At 29.4% G+C, this 15,317-nt stretch overlaps 1 pseudogene; it reads left to right on the top strand.

Moving 5' to 3' along the window:
• The first annotated feature begins 2,101 nt into the window (after window positions 1-2,101).
• Window positions 2,102-10,551, top strand: LOC129299532 (serine carboxypeptidase-like 11; annotated as a pseudogene).
• The last annotated feature ends 4,766 nt before the right edge of the window (window positions 10,552-15,317 follow it).

The raw sequence follows: 15,317 nt of genomic DNA, 5'->3' as shown, positions 1-15,317 counted from the left end.
AAAATTTTATTGGGGATCTACTTGTCATAAATTCTCTATTTTGGGACTTTATTGTCCTTCTTCCTTTTATTTAAGGTAGTAGTATTTTTTTTTCAAGGATTAATAATTTTAAGAGCAATAATCAATATTTTAAAAACTTGATCAGATGTAAAACCAAAAAGATTAGTGAGTCTTGGTTTTTAAAAAACTAAACCAGATATTAAATGGATAACATAATAATTAAATAAAAATAACAGTAAATGCATATGAGAGGTATATGTATATATAGAAGAAATAAATTCACATTATGTCTACTTGTTAATAAAATAACATGATATAACCATAAAACAATAATATTATAAATTATAATTTTATAACTTATCAAATATAGGTAAATATTGATTAAATTAGATATGAGTATGATTAAAAGTATTTATATTTAGACCTATAATGGTCAACATTTTCTTAAAAAAATGGTTTCGAATCATATTATATACATATAAAAGGTTCAAAAATGAAGTTGACCTTTGATACGGTCAACATTTTTCTTTTTTTTTTAAATTACCTTTTTTATATTATGTTTAGACTCTTGGTTTCTAAAAATCTTTCAAATTTTCATCTCAATGGCTACTCAACCACAAACAGTTTTTTGGTGGCTCCGGTTTCTAGTCCGGCTCTTAAAATTGCATTGGCAATATTAACTAATTTTAATTAATTTTTTAATTTGCATGTATTATCACCCAAACTTTTTATAAATAAAAAAACTTATTACAAGCGGGATTAATATGTTATAAATCTTATTGATTGAAACATTTCAAAAGGAAACTTAATACATAAAATTCTGTTATTGGTGATCATGACAAGGAATATCCTTTCATATCAACACCACATGTCAATGACCAAGTTGCTGCGTAGGTTCTAACTTAAATCTCTCATTTTATTGAGTTTATTTTTATTATTTTTATATATAACGTGTGCGTCTCATTGAATTATATGATCATATGTCTGTATATAATATATGTGGTGATTATAAGGCTGCACATATAATTCCATGATTGCCATTTACCCTTACAAGAAATTTATTTACCTTTGGTATAGATTCACGAGAACTTACCCCAACGATAGATACGACATATGCTATTGTAAAGGTGTAAAAAAGGGGTTAATGTGTAAATTTGTACTTGAAGTATCACGCAGAGAGCATCTAGTATCCTTAACTAAAGAAAGGGGCAATATTACCCAAAATGTATTCATGGAGGGGACGATGATGGCAAGAATGATGTTGGGCGTGTGAAGGAAGACACGATGATTATGGTGAGGACTAAAATGTCTACAAGACAATTTTGTGGGAAATGAACCTGTGATGGAATGCAATTCCATTGCGTTTGGTTGTGATTATATATACTCCCTCCATTTAATATTATAAGACATTTTTAATTAAAATATAATTACATTCTTAATGAGTTAGTTTATTATCTTTAAAATTGCCTACTTTTTTCATATTTATTATTATTTAATAGAATATTTTAATTAAAAAACTTTATTAATTACATCCCCTAATTATGAATATTTTTGGGAAAAACAAAATCATGCAAATATTCCTTAATTTATAACCTTCCGAAGGTACTCTTAGCATTTAAAGAGATATGACTTTGGTGACTATAACTCTTTACATAACTTTTCATAAAAATATTTCTTAATTTATAAGGATATAACTCTTTAATTTATAAGGATGTGACTTTTCAAAAAAAAAATCCATTTTTCATTTTGAAAATATTCCAATATAAATATGATTGTGATACTCTCACATGCAATTAACCCAATTAATTATAACTTATTTTAAAAGGGCATAGTATGGAAGTAATGACACCACTGATTCTCTACTAAAACAATTTCCATAACAAGAATTACTAAACTAATAAATAATTAATTTGTTGGCATACCAAATGAAAAAGAAAAGCGACAGAGGAATTAATTGGATGAATTATAGAATAAGGACACAGCATGTGTAATTAAAATATGCATTGGATTTAGAACTACTCGCTTGTTCATGTTTCTGACAGACATATATATAGACGCTCAAGAGGCAAGTAGATAAACAGTGGCCTTTTTATCACAAAAAATGGCGAGGCTAAGTTCAAATCACAGTGCATCTATCTTCTATGCTTATTGCCAGATCGTATTGCCTCTGTTTGTTCTCCTTTTGCAGATTTTCTCTCCACTTATGGCTTCTGGTTCTACAGTAGAGTTTCTTCCCGGCTTCAAAGGACCTCTTCCTTTTCACCTTGAAACAGGGTATCTCGTTTATTTATCATTCTGACCATTGTACTGCCAATTTATAATTAAATTTTATAGATAACAAAATTTATAGTCCTTCAAATTTGTTTCGATTATCAATTTAGTCCTGTAAATTTAATTTTCATTAATTTGATCCTTTAAGTTTTCCTTAGTTATTTCATTTATTTATCATTCTAGATCATTATACTAAAAATTTATATTTTATATTTAAATTTGGATTAAATAACAATTTCAACCGCTAAACAATTACACTCTCAAAATTATAGATTTAGGAGTAATTTGAACCTTAATATCTTTTTTAATACATTTTAATCTTTAAACAATTACACTCATGATAATCTGACTACTACTGTTAATTTCAAGTAAACGTTCATTATATGTGGGAAACAAATTTGAGGATCCCATCGTATTTGCTCTTTGTTATCTAACATGCGTGCAAAGCAAAGAAACAGTCCCGACACCAACAATGTCGTCATCCTCGGCCACGGATTCAGAATTGCCATCACTGAATCTCATCCCCTCCCTTTCGAACGACCTCACTTTGAACTGATGCATGCATAGCTCGCGTTCCTCATTCCCAACACTTATCCCTATCGCTCTCGTTCTCTGCTTCACTGTAAGCAACACGTTCTTTACCTGGCTCTTTGCTCTCATTGTCCTAATGGTAATCTTCAATGGTTTACTCTCCATCGAAACACTTTCAGTTCTTCACACCTGAACCTCCTCGTCCCTATCTCACCCATGAACACCTCTTATGTCGAATCCGCCTATGTCGTAGAAAGGGTCGGCAAATGTGCATTGTTCAAGGGTTCCGTTGTGAAAGGGTCGGCGATAACAGCAAGAGAGGGGGGAGAGAGACAGAGACTTGAAGACAGAGAATTCACGGGGCCACAAGTAAGGGACGTTTACTTAAAATTAACGCACCAAATTGCCATAAGTGTAATTGTTTCAGGAATGCACGCAAAAAATGAGTTTATAGGATTCAAATCACTCTTAAGTATATAGTTTAAAGTCCATATTGCCATTTAAGCCTTTAAAATTTAAGCATAATGAAGCTTTTATTCCACTAGTTTTTTTTAGCTATTACTTCAGTCTCTCAAGTTTGTCACAAGTTTGCCCTAATTATGAAATTTCATTTATCCAATTTATAATTTGTTTTTCCCTAATCTCAGTTAATGAAATATTTTAAAGAAGTGTAATTATTTATGTAAGAAAAAAACTGAAAAATTTTAAAGAACAAAATAACAAAATGCAGCATAATGAAGTCGATTAATAAAAATCAAACTGATTTGAGAACTAATTTATTGTTATTAACCTATATGTTCGTGTCATATCATCAACATACTTTACACATGGTATTAATTTGAGAGCTAATTTTTTTAAGTTTTAAAGAACAAATATGATAATTTAAGAATGTGTAAGGAACTAAATTAATAAAAATTAAATTTAAATGACCAAATCAATAACTGAAATAAATTTAAGAGGCTAAAAGTTTCATTATCATTAAATTATAATTAGAACTTTAAACATGTTTTGGTCAGGCACGTGGGAATTGGGGAATCAGAAGAAGTGCAAGTTTTCTATTATTTTATCAAGTCTGAGAACAATCATGAAGATGATCCTATCCTTCTTTGGCTATCTGGGGGTCCTGGTTGCTCTGGATTGATGGGCCTTGCCTTTGAAATAGGTCAACATCTTTAAAGTTGAATCCTCTTATTCATCAAAATAATAATCACAAATGAGGTTGAAGTCCTTTTAATTTGTTTTTCCACAAATGATCAGTAATAATTGTTTTCATATTTGTATGTTACATAGGGCCACTTGCATTTGTAAACCAAGAATACAATGGGAGCTTGCCTAGCTTAGTGTTGAGGCCACAATCATGGACTAAGGTTACTTGTATATGCATTGGATTAATTCCTAACTTGCTTTTGGGTTAATTTGTGTAGGCATTAGCAAGCTTGATAGCATTTATGTTCTAGATCCCATTGTTTATTTTGAATTGGTGTTGTGTATTTTCGTGACGTGTCAATCCCGATAACAAGTGAAAATGTCATTTTAAGTTGAGTGAATGATATTTAAGACTCAAAATATTGATTTAATGATAATTAAGTACTTAACAAAAAAAAGTTTAAAAAGACTTGAGAATATCGATCCAGACTCATGAATTTAAATATTAAGAGTAAATTTTTGAACTTAAAATATTTTTTGTCCATTAAGATTCATGAATTTACAATTTTACTTTCTCAATCAATATTTATAACTCATTTTTTTTTAATTTTGTTAGGATGTAATTGTCGTTGAATTGTCTTCTAAGTCTCAAATGGCATTCTCCCTTTAAAGTTGGAATTGAATAATAATATGACATGACGATCGGAATTTTGTTTTTTAAATCTTCTTGACAATATTGGATTAAAAATTTTCATGTTACAACCAGCTTGAATATGAAAATATAGCAATACTCATATTGATTATATAAATGCTTTTGCATGATCAGGTAAGTAGTATTATCTTTGTAGATTTACCTATTGGAGCAGGTTTCAGTTACACCAACGAAAAAGAAATTGTTGAGCAGAGTGATTGGACCCTAATCCATCATGCCCACCAATTTTTGAGGAAGGTCTATTATATTCACCCAAGCAACTTCATATTTTATTTATCTTGTATATATATATATATATTAAAACATTTTATTATATAATACATATTGATAATGGTCAAATAGTAAGCTGTAACATATCTATTAATTGTTGCAGTGGTTGATCAATCAACCAGAATACCTATCACATAAAGTGTATCTGTCTGGTGATTCCTATTCGGGCATTCCCATCCCAGCCTTGTTTCAAGAAATTTCATATGGTACAAATTAAAACTCAAAATTTATGTATTCTATTCATCTAATTAATTTGTAATTAATATAATAAGGATTATACATATTCACATGCATATGCTGTTTCAGCGAATGAAAATGGGGTCCAACCACGAATAAATATCCAGGTTTCAAACTATAAATCTCCATTTTTTTTTAAATTCTTTTACATTAAAGACGAAGCTCAGTGCCACATGATAATGTAATCAAGTAGTCCCACAATATGTAAATTGAGTAATTAATTATCATGTCCCTATAATTTTGATTTAGTTAAAATTTAGTATCTAAACTTTGACTCTCACAATTCAGTTCCTATATTTTAGAAAATAAAATTATAAAAAATAAACTGTTAGATTAAATTTTGTTTAATTTAATAATTATGTGGATTGACATTAATTAATTAATGGGAATATTTAATTTACATTTTAAACAATTAGTCCTGTTTTGATACTAAGCACATAACAGATAGCGCCCTATTTCTATGTGTATTCTATGATAGGGTCACGTATAAGTCCATTTGAGTAGAGACTGCAAACTAAACCTTTTGCTCGTCAGCAGTACCCTATCATGATCTGACAATAATAGAAAAGTTTGAGTTTTTCTCCCTAACGACTCTTACAATCGTTCTCTATTTTCGATAAGGCTTTTAGGGAAAAGTAGGTTGAAGAATCTAGACGCCTTTCTCTTTTTACTGAGAGATCAACTAAGTATCTATGAGTTCAGGTACACAAACTATTCATGAGTCTATAAATTTAAAATCCTACATAAAGTTATTGTCAAACTTTAGGAACTAATGTTACAAATAGTTAAAATTATAAAATTGAGTTATATTTAGTTAAAGTTTAGAGACTAAGTTAGATTATGGGATTGAGTTATACGAGTTAAAGTTTAAGATTAAATGACAATCAAGTTAAAAATATAATTAAGGATCAAATAATTAATTTTTTAATATAATTCAAAATTAAAGGACATTGTTTCAAATTAAACTTCTATACATTATGGATAGGGATACATTCTAGGGAATCCCGTGACAACAAAGCACGAAATAAATTATGCAATCCCTTTTGCTCACGGAATGGGACTGATCTCTGATGAACTCTACGAGGTAATGCATTGATGAGTATGTAGATTCTTAAAATGATTATTTTATTAAAAAAAGGTTGTAATGCTAACATATTCGAATTATTATGGATTCTACAAGAACAGTCATTACAGCAAAACTGTGGAGGGGAGTACAGAAACATAGACCCCAAAAACTTGTCATGTCTTAGAGATTTTCAATCATTCCAAGAGGTACCATAATTATCAAACTATTCTTTTCATCTTAATTTGTAAGACATTATCTTACATAATTATGCATATATATCAATATAATTAAGTTCATTAAATATATTTTACAATTTTAATTCTTCTACGAACTTCCAAAAATACTCTTTATTAATAAGAGAGAGAGGAAAAGAAATTTATTTAAAGAACAAAATAATGAGGGGTATCATATCAGAATAATCATAATTAATGAAATATTATTTTTGTCAAAACATCTTATATTTTCATATGCCAAACAACCTCAAAATATTTTATAAATTGGAACGGAAAGATAGTATTAAACTAATATGATCATCTCCAACCTTACATTTTTTATAGAATATAAACATAAGGGTGTGTCCCATTTATTAATAAGTTTCAATTGTTCAGTTGCTCTTTGGTTTTAGTTAATTGCAGAAGTGGATCAATATCAGATTTTGGAACCAGCCTTTTGCGGTTATGATCTAAAAATGGTGCCCCAAAGAAGTATTTTAAAGAGATCTCTGGCTGAGAAAGTGGAGGCCACTAACACTGCATCAAGATGTCGGGTGATTAATTATTATTGCATAATACTCCCTCCAATCCTAAATATAGGAGCTATATAATTAAAGTAATTTACAAAAATTAAAGTAGTTAAGTTAGTTACGTTGTTTATAAAACCTGTGTATTGGTTTCCTTAAAATACCCAATCATTTGCATTGGCATATCATATATTGATGAAAACCCCCTTTTCATATGCACAATCAATAGGGATAGCTTAAAATAACGACAAAATAGCAATCATTGGCGAAAATTTATATTAGTCATAAATAAATTATTGTCAAAACTCAAATGGACTATTCTTAATTTAAAATAAATTATTGTTAAAACCTGAATGGATATTTATTAGTAAAAGACTAACCCAAATCAATAAGTATTCATTCACGTTTTAACAATAAGTTATTCTTGATTGATATGAATTTTTTCTAGCAATCTTTGATTGATATTTTTTCTAAAATAAACATTATAAAATTTGAAAGACAAATAAGATGGAAGTCTCATGTTTAGAATTAAAGCAGATCCCTCGACTAGCTCATAATACATCTAGGACCGGAATGAGGTGGACTAAATTAATTATTAGCTTAATTATGAACAAACAACTATTATATATCTCAAGTTGATCTCTTGATTTTAGAACCTATGCCAATTTGATTAATTAGGCCAATTTTGTTATATGGGTTTGGTGTCTGAGATGCATCTCCTAGGTTTGTAATGCCTCAACTGTGAAATAGGTAATTAACAAATTAAAGAACCAATGCATAAAATAATCATATATATATATATATATATACACACACACATAGAAAGCTTATAACATTATTATAAGCCTAGACTGACAAGTTTAGGTGGCTGCTGGCTCTGAAAATATAATTTTGAATAAGAAATGTCACAACTGTATATTCATTTGCTGGACGTATTATCTACTTTGTTCTTATGTGTAATTAATATGCTCCAAAATCTATTCTTATTCTAATCTAGTTTGTTCTTGTTATCTTCTGAATTTATACATCACCATCCTTGTAGCATGCTACTTCGTGTTAGAAGATTAAAATGCATGTTCATAAGCTGAGCCAAATAAATAATCCGCTTCATATATAGCCTTAAGTTTTTGGAATATGTGTCATGAGCACAAATCTAAAGAAAAAGTTCATTCCAAAAGACTAATATGTTAAAAGGGAAATTCCCGTTCTACTTATTAGGTTTACTATGCTTTTGGGAGCCAACATCGTGGCTCCACTCTACAACATTTTACTTGGCTTTATACTTATCAAGTCCTTCGTGGGTAACTCATTTCATGACACCGGATTCTTAATAAAAGTACTAATATTATGAGTACAAATTCAAAAGGAAAGTCCATCCAAAAGACTAGCATGTTAGGAATGATAGCCATTTACACTTATAAACATCAATCCACTAGTGAGACTCCTCGATATGGGACTCATAACAATGTGTACACACACATATATTGATTTTGTCTAATCTCTGTCATTGTTCAACATTATTCCTGATCTTTGTAACAGAGGCACGGATATTTGCAAGCTCAACATTGGGCCAACAATGGTTGCGTTCGCAAAGCACTCCATGTTAAAGAGGTTTAGCCAAACATATTATAACCTTCTTTTGTTTTTTGTTTTGATGATATAAGGAGTAAACTCCACCAACATCAGAAATTATTTCCCCCAAGATATATGTGTGTGTGTGTGTGTGTGTGTGTGTGTGTGTGTGTTGTTTTTTTGGGCTGATTGCATGTGTTGCAGGGAACTGGAAGACACTGGACGCGTTGTAATCATAATATGCCTTTTAAGTTTGAAATCAATGACAGCTTTCATTTTCATGTAAATCTCAGTGCCAAAGGTTATCGTTCCTTGATATTCAGGTTCAAGCAGATTTAATTCCGTGTATCTTTTCATGCCATTACATTACCATTATCGACCTTTTTAGTCTTTGTTGTCTTGATAACAGAAGTTTACTTACGTATATATACCTTTTTTTTAATCAACTCATCAGTATCAAATAAAGAATCTGGTTGGTTTTTTAATGATATGGTTAATTATAAAGTCATAAATATAATTTGTTGTTTATATACAGTGGGGATCATGACATGGCTTGTTCTTTCTTATCAACACAAGCATGGATCAGATCTTTGAATTATTCCATTGTTGATGACTGAAGGCCTTGGCATGTCAATGGCCTAGTTGCTGGGTACGTATGGCTCACACACATATATACACAGTTTAAGATTAAAAAAAATTAAGCGATTTTGAAATAATTTAGAGAGTTTTGAAAGATAAAATTAATTTATGTTTGGTTACAATAATAAAAATGATTGTTATATAGTGATTTTTAAATTAAGATGATTAAACTTTTAGTCCTTTGTGTCTGCTTCAGTTATCAATTCGGTCTCTTAAATTTAATTTTTTATTGATTTGATTCTTATTATTTTCAAAAAAGATAATACCATTAAAATCTATCATATGAACAATGGAATATGATGAAAACCATGTAGATTAATAAAAAAAAGTGTAATTATTTAGGTAAGAGAAAGCAGATTTAAAATTAAAAGAAAAAACCAAAAGTTTAACATGCAATGTAAAGGACTATGCTGATAACAATTAAATTCATTAGATGACAATTCAATACCATATTTTACATATTAGACTAATTTAATAATTTATTTGTGTTTTAAAAATTTAAAAGACTAACATGATAATTTAAAAAAAAAATAAGGGACTAAATTGATGAAAATTAAACTTGAGAGATTAAATTGATAATTGAGGCAAACTTGAGAGCTTGAAAGTTTCATTAATCCTGTTATATTTTATGATAGCTTTGTGGATTTTTGTAGATATTTGCTTATAACAATGATTTGATAATTTGTTTTTTAAAATTTTAGGATATTTTCATACTATATCTTTGTATTTTTATGTCATTCTCTCATTTAAGGCATCCAATTATTTCTCGAAACTACTCAAACTCAAATTAGCTTCTTAAAATAATAAATTTTTTTCAAATTTTGATTATTTTCAGAATTTTAAACAAATATAGTAAAATATTACAAAATATTTAAAAAAAGATTTTGTCATGAAAAAAGCTTAAACAAATGAGGCAATGGATCTTCTTTAAAAGAAGGCACTGAATGAAACTCTTTTCTAATTTTTCTGTTAATTTCTCTCCAACTTTCCCCGTTTAACTCAAAAAATTTCTCTATAACTTTCAGTGCTAAAAACTGCTTAATTATTTTCTTAATCTTTCATTAATATATTTTATCTGCTGTCTAATTGCATTGCAATCAATTTATCTTTGCAATAGATACACAAGGACTTACTCCAATCGAATGACATTTGCAACTGTCAAGGTATAAATTATGTACTATTTTATTCTTAAATTCCAAACACCATTGACACTTTTTTTTAAAAGAAAAGGGATCGAAAAATATTAATTTGGATGGATTGTTGTTGTTGTTGTTCTATCTGCAGGGTGCAGGACATACAGCTCCAGAGTTCAAACCTGATGAATGTCTTGCCATGTTCAAGAGGTGGATATCTAATGAGAATCTCTAGTAATATCGTCATCGATCTTGTAATGCTCATGAATCAAATTGATTTGTAATAAAAATGAATCTTTATTTCACCTCAATTGGAGATAGTTGTCTAAAAATTGTTTTTCGCATTTACACAAACTCAGACCCAAGATCATGTGCTTAAATGGTCACAATTCCTTCAAGTAGGATCAATGGTTGCTAGTCGAGGTTTGTGGATTTGAACAAAGAGAGGGTATATGGGCTTGACCGAATCTATTCCCAAATTAATTATACATTAATCATCGGCCAAAAAAATCTTCGTTTAAAACAAAACAAAGAAACAGAATAATAAGCCAAGAAAAAATCACTAATTAATTAATCCATTTTGAATCCAAAGCCCATACCAACTTTGTGCTACATTAAACCACATATTCACTCTATACAATATACATTCTGCAGTCTAATGCATTTTCTATGATACACTTGTAATGTACATCAAGTCTAAACGTTAAATTTATAAGTATAAATACGGCGTTTTGTAAAACTAATATATATATATATATATGAACTGTTGGAGTATTCAAATAATCTTATGTCGTGTTTAGATCAAGAGATATTTGAATTTGGACCAGATCTATTATTAGGGTACATTAAAATTGATGGATTTGAATTTGATCCAAACCAAAATAAATTTTATTATTTTTAAAATTTCAAATACTTGCTGTAACATAATTATTTTAAATGTGAAGCCTAACCTCTCTTTTTCAGTAAAAAAGGAAATATTACTAGACAGCTCCATACAAGCATTTTAATTATACCCAAAAATCCCACCAAATATACAAATAGTTGTAAGATCCTGGCGACTTGGTTGTAAATAATTTTTTTTTTTATGAATTGACCACTAAACCCCTCCTCTCTACCTTGTCCGGACGGTGGTCCCAAACCTACCAGGTGAACTTCCCTGTAACGGGGGAGTAAATAACAACGATGGTGTATCTGAAATTGGGAGCTGTGCTGAACATGGAAGCTGGAGTGAGGATATCCAGATGAGAACGAGGCAGAGGGACTATCCTTGAGATCTGTTGCAGTGGTAGACACGGTGGTGGCTAAGAACACGACGGAGGTTGGGATGGACCGAAGAATGTGAGAAAGAACAAAGTTCAATTTTTTTTTTTAAAAAAAACCATAGGTGTTGTCTTCAACCTCACTGCCACTATATTGTTCGACTCCAAACACTTTGTCTTTGATAATATAACCATCGTGGATTCTCATAGTGGCTTGGGGTTTTAGATATGTGATGGAAGTAAGTTGTCTAGGAGTTCCTGAGGAAGAAGAAGAAGGACGATGCGCACTGCGAAGAAAGAAAAGGGGGAAAGAGAAAAGGAAGGGAGAAGAGGCCTGGTGGGAGCATTTCTAAGTGCTTTAAATCAGGGGTATTTTAGTCCACTCATAAAAAATCTTATTTACAGCCAAGTAATCTTCAGGGACCTCACCTCCTATAAACTATAAAGCATCATACTTCAAATTATCTCACACATTGCATCGACATTGTATTTTAAATTTAAAAAATTTTAAAACGTATCCTATATCTCTAGATTATGAGTAGATACTACACATGTTAATAAAGACTAAGCGTTACACAATTAGATAGAAATAGAATAAAAATACAATTAATAATTATATTTTGCTTAGTATTACTATAAAGGACTACATATTTATGCTAGTTTGAATATTTTTTGAATTGAAATTATATTTTTATAATTTTTCTTACAAACGTGTGTGTACACGTATCGAAAATGTATCATATCCTTTATTTTTTAAAAATGAAACCTAAATGCTCTTTGCTTCTTTTTGTTCTTTAGATTCTTCAATCTCTTTTATTACCATCATTCGTCTTCACAATCACCGTCAGTCACCCGCAAAGCCACCCCACATCTCCCATTTTCATCCATTGTCCACGTATTGTTAATCATCCTCAATTCGTCGCCACCTTGCAATTCTTTATGTTCACCATTGCATCCTTAATCACAGCTTCAAACTTGGGTCGGTGTGATTCGTGGTTTAAGGTGTTATAGTTTAAAATTTTCTATATTACATCTAAACAAATGATTTTAAATATACATTCAAAATTTAAATTTTTTTGATTAATACTATTTATTCAAATTTGATTGATTGATACGAATTAATTTTCTGTTACTCTATAAGTTGATGAAACACGTGCCCGGTCCAACATTAGATCTTTAGCATGGGAAATGCAGATTCTGAATAGAGCAGGTTACTGTAATTACAAGCCTCTTTTCTTTTCCACTTTCTATGTGTTTCCTGACTAAATCTTGAAAAATAATATTTAGGTTTCAAAAGTTTAATTTAATAACGATTAAGTTTTAAAAAATTTTGCAGAGATGTTTATTGCAATATTGGTTTAATTTAACAGTATTAAGATTATGGAACTGAAAGCACGTTTTATAAAATAAAAATTAAGAAACTAAATTAAAATTTTATGTAAAATTAAAGGATTAAGCATATATACTGTCATGAAAAATAAGAATTAGAATTTAAACCACCTTCTACGACGAAAATGATAGGAGAACTCAAATGCCAATACCTTTAATCGGACAGTTCAGAATTATTATCAGCCTTCTTTTCTTTTTCCCCCTGGGGGAGCTAAGGTATTGTTATGAGCGATTTAATTTTGTCATTTAGTCATGGTATTAAAACCAACTCAAGTTGGGTAGTTATACCGGTGAATCGATGAACCAGTCCTCTTGCTGATCTGATCTAGAATTTTGGGCAAGTCAAGAGGATGGATTTTATATATTTTTCTCTCATTATTGAGCACTGAAAGTTGAAATAACACTAGTGTTTTGAGTTAATCATGATTGGGTTGATTTGATTCAATCACATTTTAGGCTATTGACCCTTCAATTACTATCTTGAACGGTTCAGCACAGGTATTAACTATCGTAAAACACCTCTCAATCTTACACAAGTGTTTTCCTAATTTCTTTTACAACTCCAAGAATAGGGTTGTGACCTATCTTAAATGTTTTGGATGTTCTTAATAGCTTCCATTGAATCCAAAAGAAAAAAAAAAACAACTTAATCTTTCTAGATGCTCATCATTTTGGTCGTAGTGCAAAGGAAACTAACCTATTTTCATCATAAATCCACCTCCCTAGCTAGCTACCATGTTCATCTCAAATAAGTCCACCACATTCAAGGTTTGTTTATATTAAAATAAATTCTCTTTCGTTTGTAAAAAATAATAATAACGTCTCTTCCATGGAGCTATAATGCCATTCTCCCTTCATTATATATATATATATATATATATATACTCCCTTTGATTATATCTATAAGTAATTTCTAACATATTTATTTATTGAAATAAAGAAAAATTTTAAAATTTATTTAACTATGTCTGAAAAATTAATAAAATTTCAACTTTATCCTTATTAATAAAAGAATGAGCTAGTGAGAAGCCCTGGAAAATTTTTAATAATATACTATAACATTTAATGGAAATATGAAAGAAAAAACTAGTGATAAAAAAAATTAATTACATATCTTATTATTAGGACAAAAAAAGTCCATTCATGCCTTGTATACTTAGCTTTGTATACTTAATGTATTTTTATCCAATCAAATTAAAACAAGTAAATTTTAATGTTTTAAAATATTAATAATAATAATTTATTATAGAATAAATAATCTATATATGATACATATATCTTGATTCAATTAGAAAGAAGCACCTTAAGATAAGATGATGTGAGTACTGAATTTAAAAACTTAAATTATGATAAGATCTTAATTAATATATTTGATATTAATTTTTATATGAAGTCCTTAAAGTGTCATTCTCTAGAACAATCAGGCCAAAAAATTCTCTAGAACAAATATTACATTTTTGGAGGTGTCTTATAGGCCTTGCATTCACACAATTACTTTGTTCCTAATTAATATTACCTAACTAATCATTCTACTTTCGTCACCATAAACATAAGCGATGTGTGATGGATATTCCTTTTTAGTCATGACATTTTTTTGGCCAGATTTTCAGTCACAATTTTTCCGGGACGATGGCCCACAAAACAATAAAACGCTCTCAAGGCCACAATTGTTTTAGAAGAAAGTTTTGTCTAATTCCCGTACAGAACAAAAACAAATCTATCAAAAAGTTTAGATATTTAGAAGGAATTATTTAACATAATAGGAAAATTGATGAAAATGTTGCACATATAAAATATAAGTTGGGTGGTTCAAACAGGAAAATGTTAAAAGAGTTATTTATGATCGAAAGATACTTAATAAATTTAAAGAAAAAAGTTTTATTGAATTATTATAAGACCAACCATATATATTATATGGTAGTGAATATTGATCTTTAAAGGAACAACACGGGAGCATATTTAAAGTTGAAGTAACAAAGATAATAATGTTGAGATAGATGAGTATATACATGAAAAGATAAAATAAAAAAATGAGCATACAAAAAGAAGTAGGTGTGGCATCTATTGATAGGAAAATGATAGAAAATCATTGAAGATAATTTGGACATATATAAAGAAGGTCATGAGAAGCACCAATGAGAAGACGAACAATCTTGAGTTATGTAAAGATGGGTAGAAGGCAACTAAAGCAAACACATATAAAAGTTATTGATTGAGACCTTTTAGTTAATAATATTCCTAAAAGTTTGGTCAACAATAGAGCATAATAATATTATGCAATTCATAAAATTGACCTCATCTAATGGGATAAGAATTGTTGCTGTTGTTGTTGTAATATTAAAAAAGTAATGAA

The sequence above is a fragment of the Prosopis cineraria genome, unplaced genomic scaffold, assembly GCF_029017545.1.
Source record: "Prosopis cineraria cultivar Desert tree isolate PC_DT_omini unplaced genomic scaffold, ASM2901754v1 PC1194, whole genome shotgun sequence".
Classification (NCBI taxonomy): Eukaryota; Viridiplantae; Streptophyta; class Magnoliopsida; order Fabales; family Fabaceae; genus Prosopis; species Prosopis cineraria.
The sequence above is the reverse complement of the archived record's forward strand: the minus strand, read 5'-3'. Positions and strand labels throughout refer to the sequence as shown.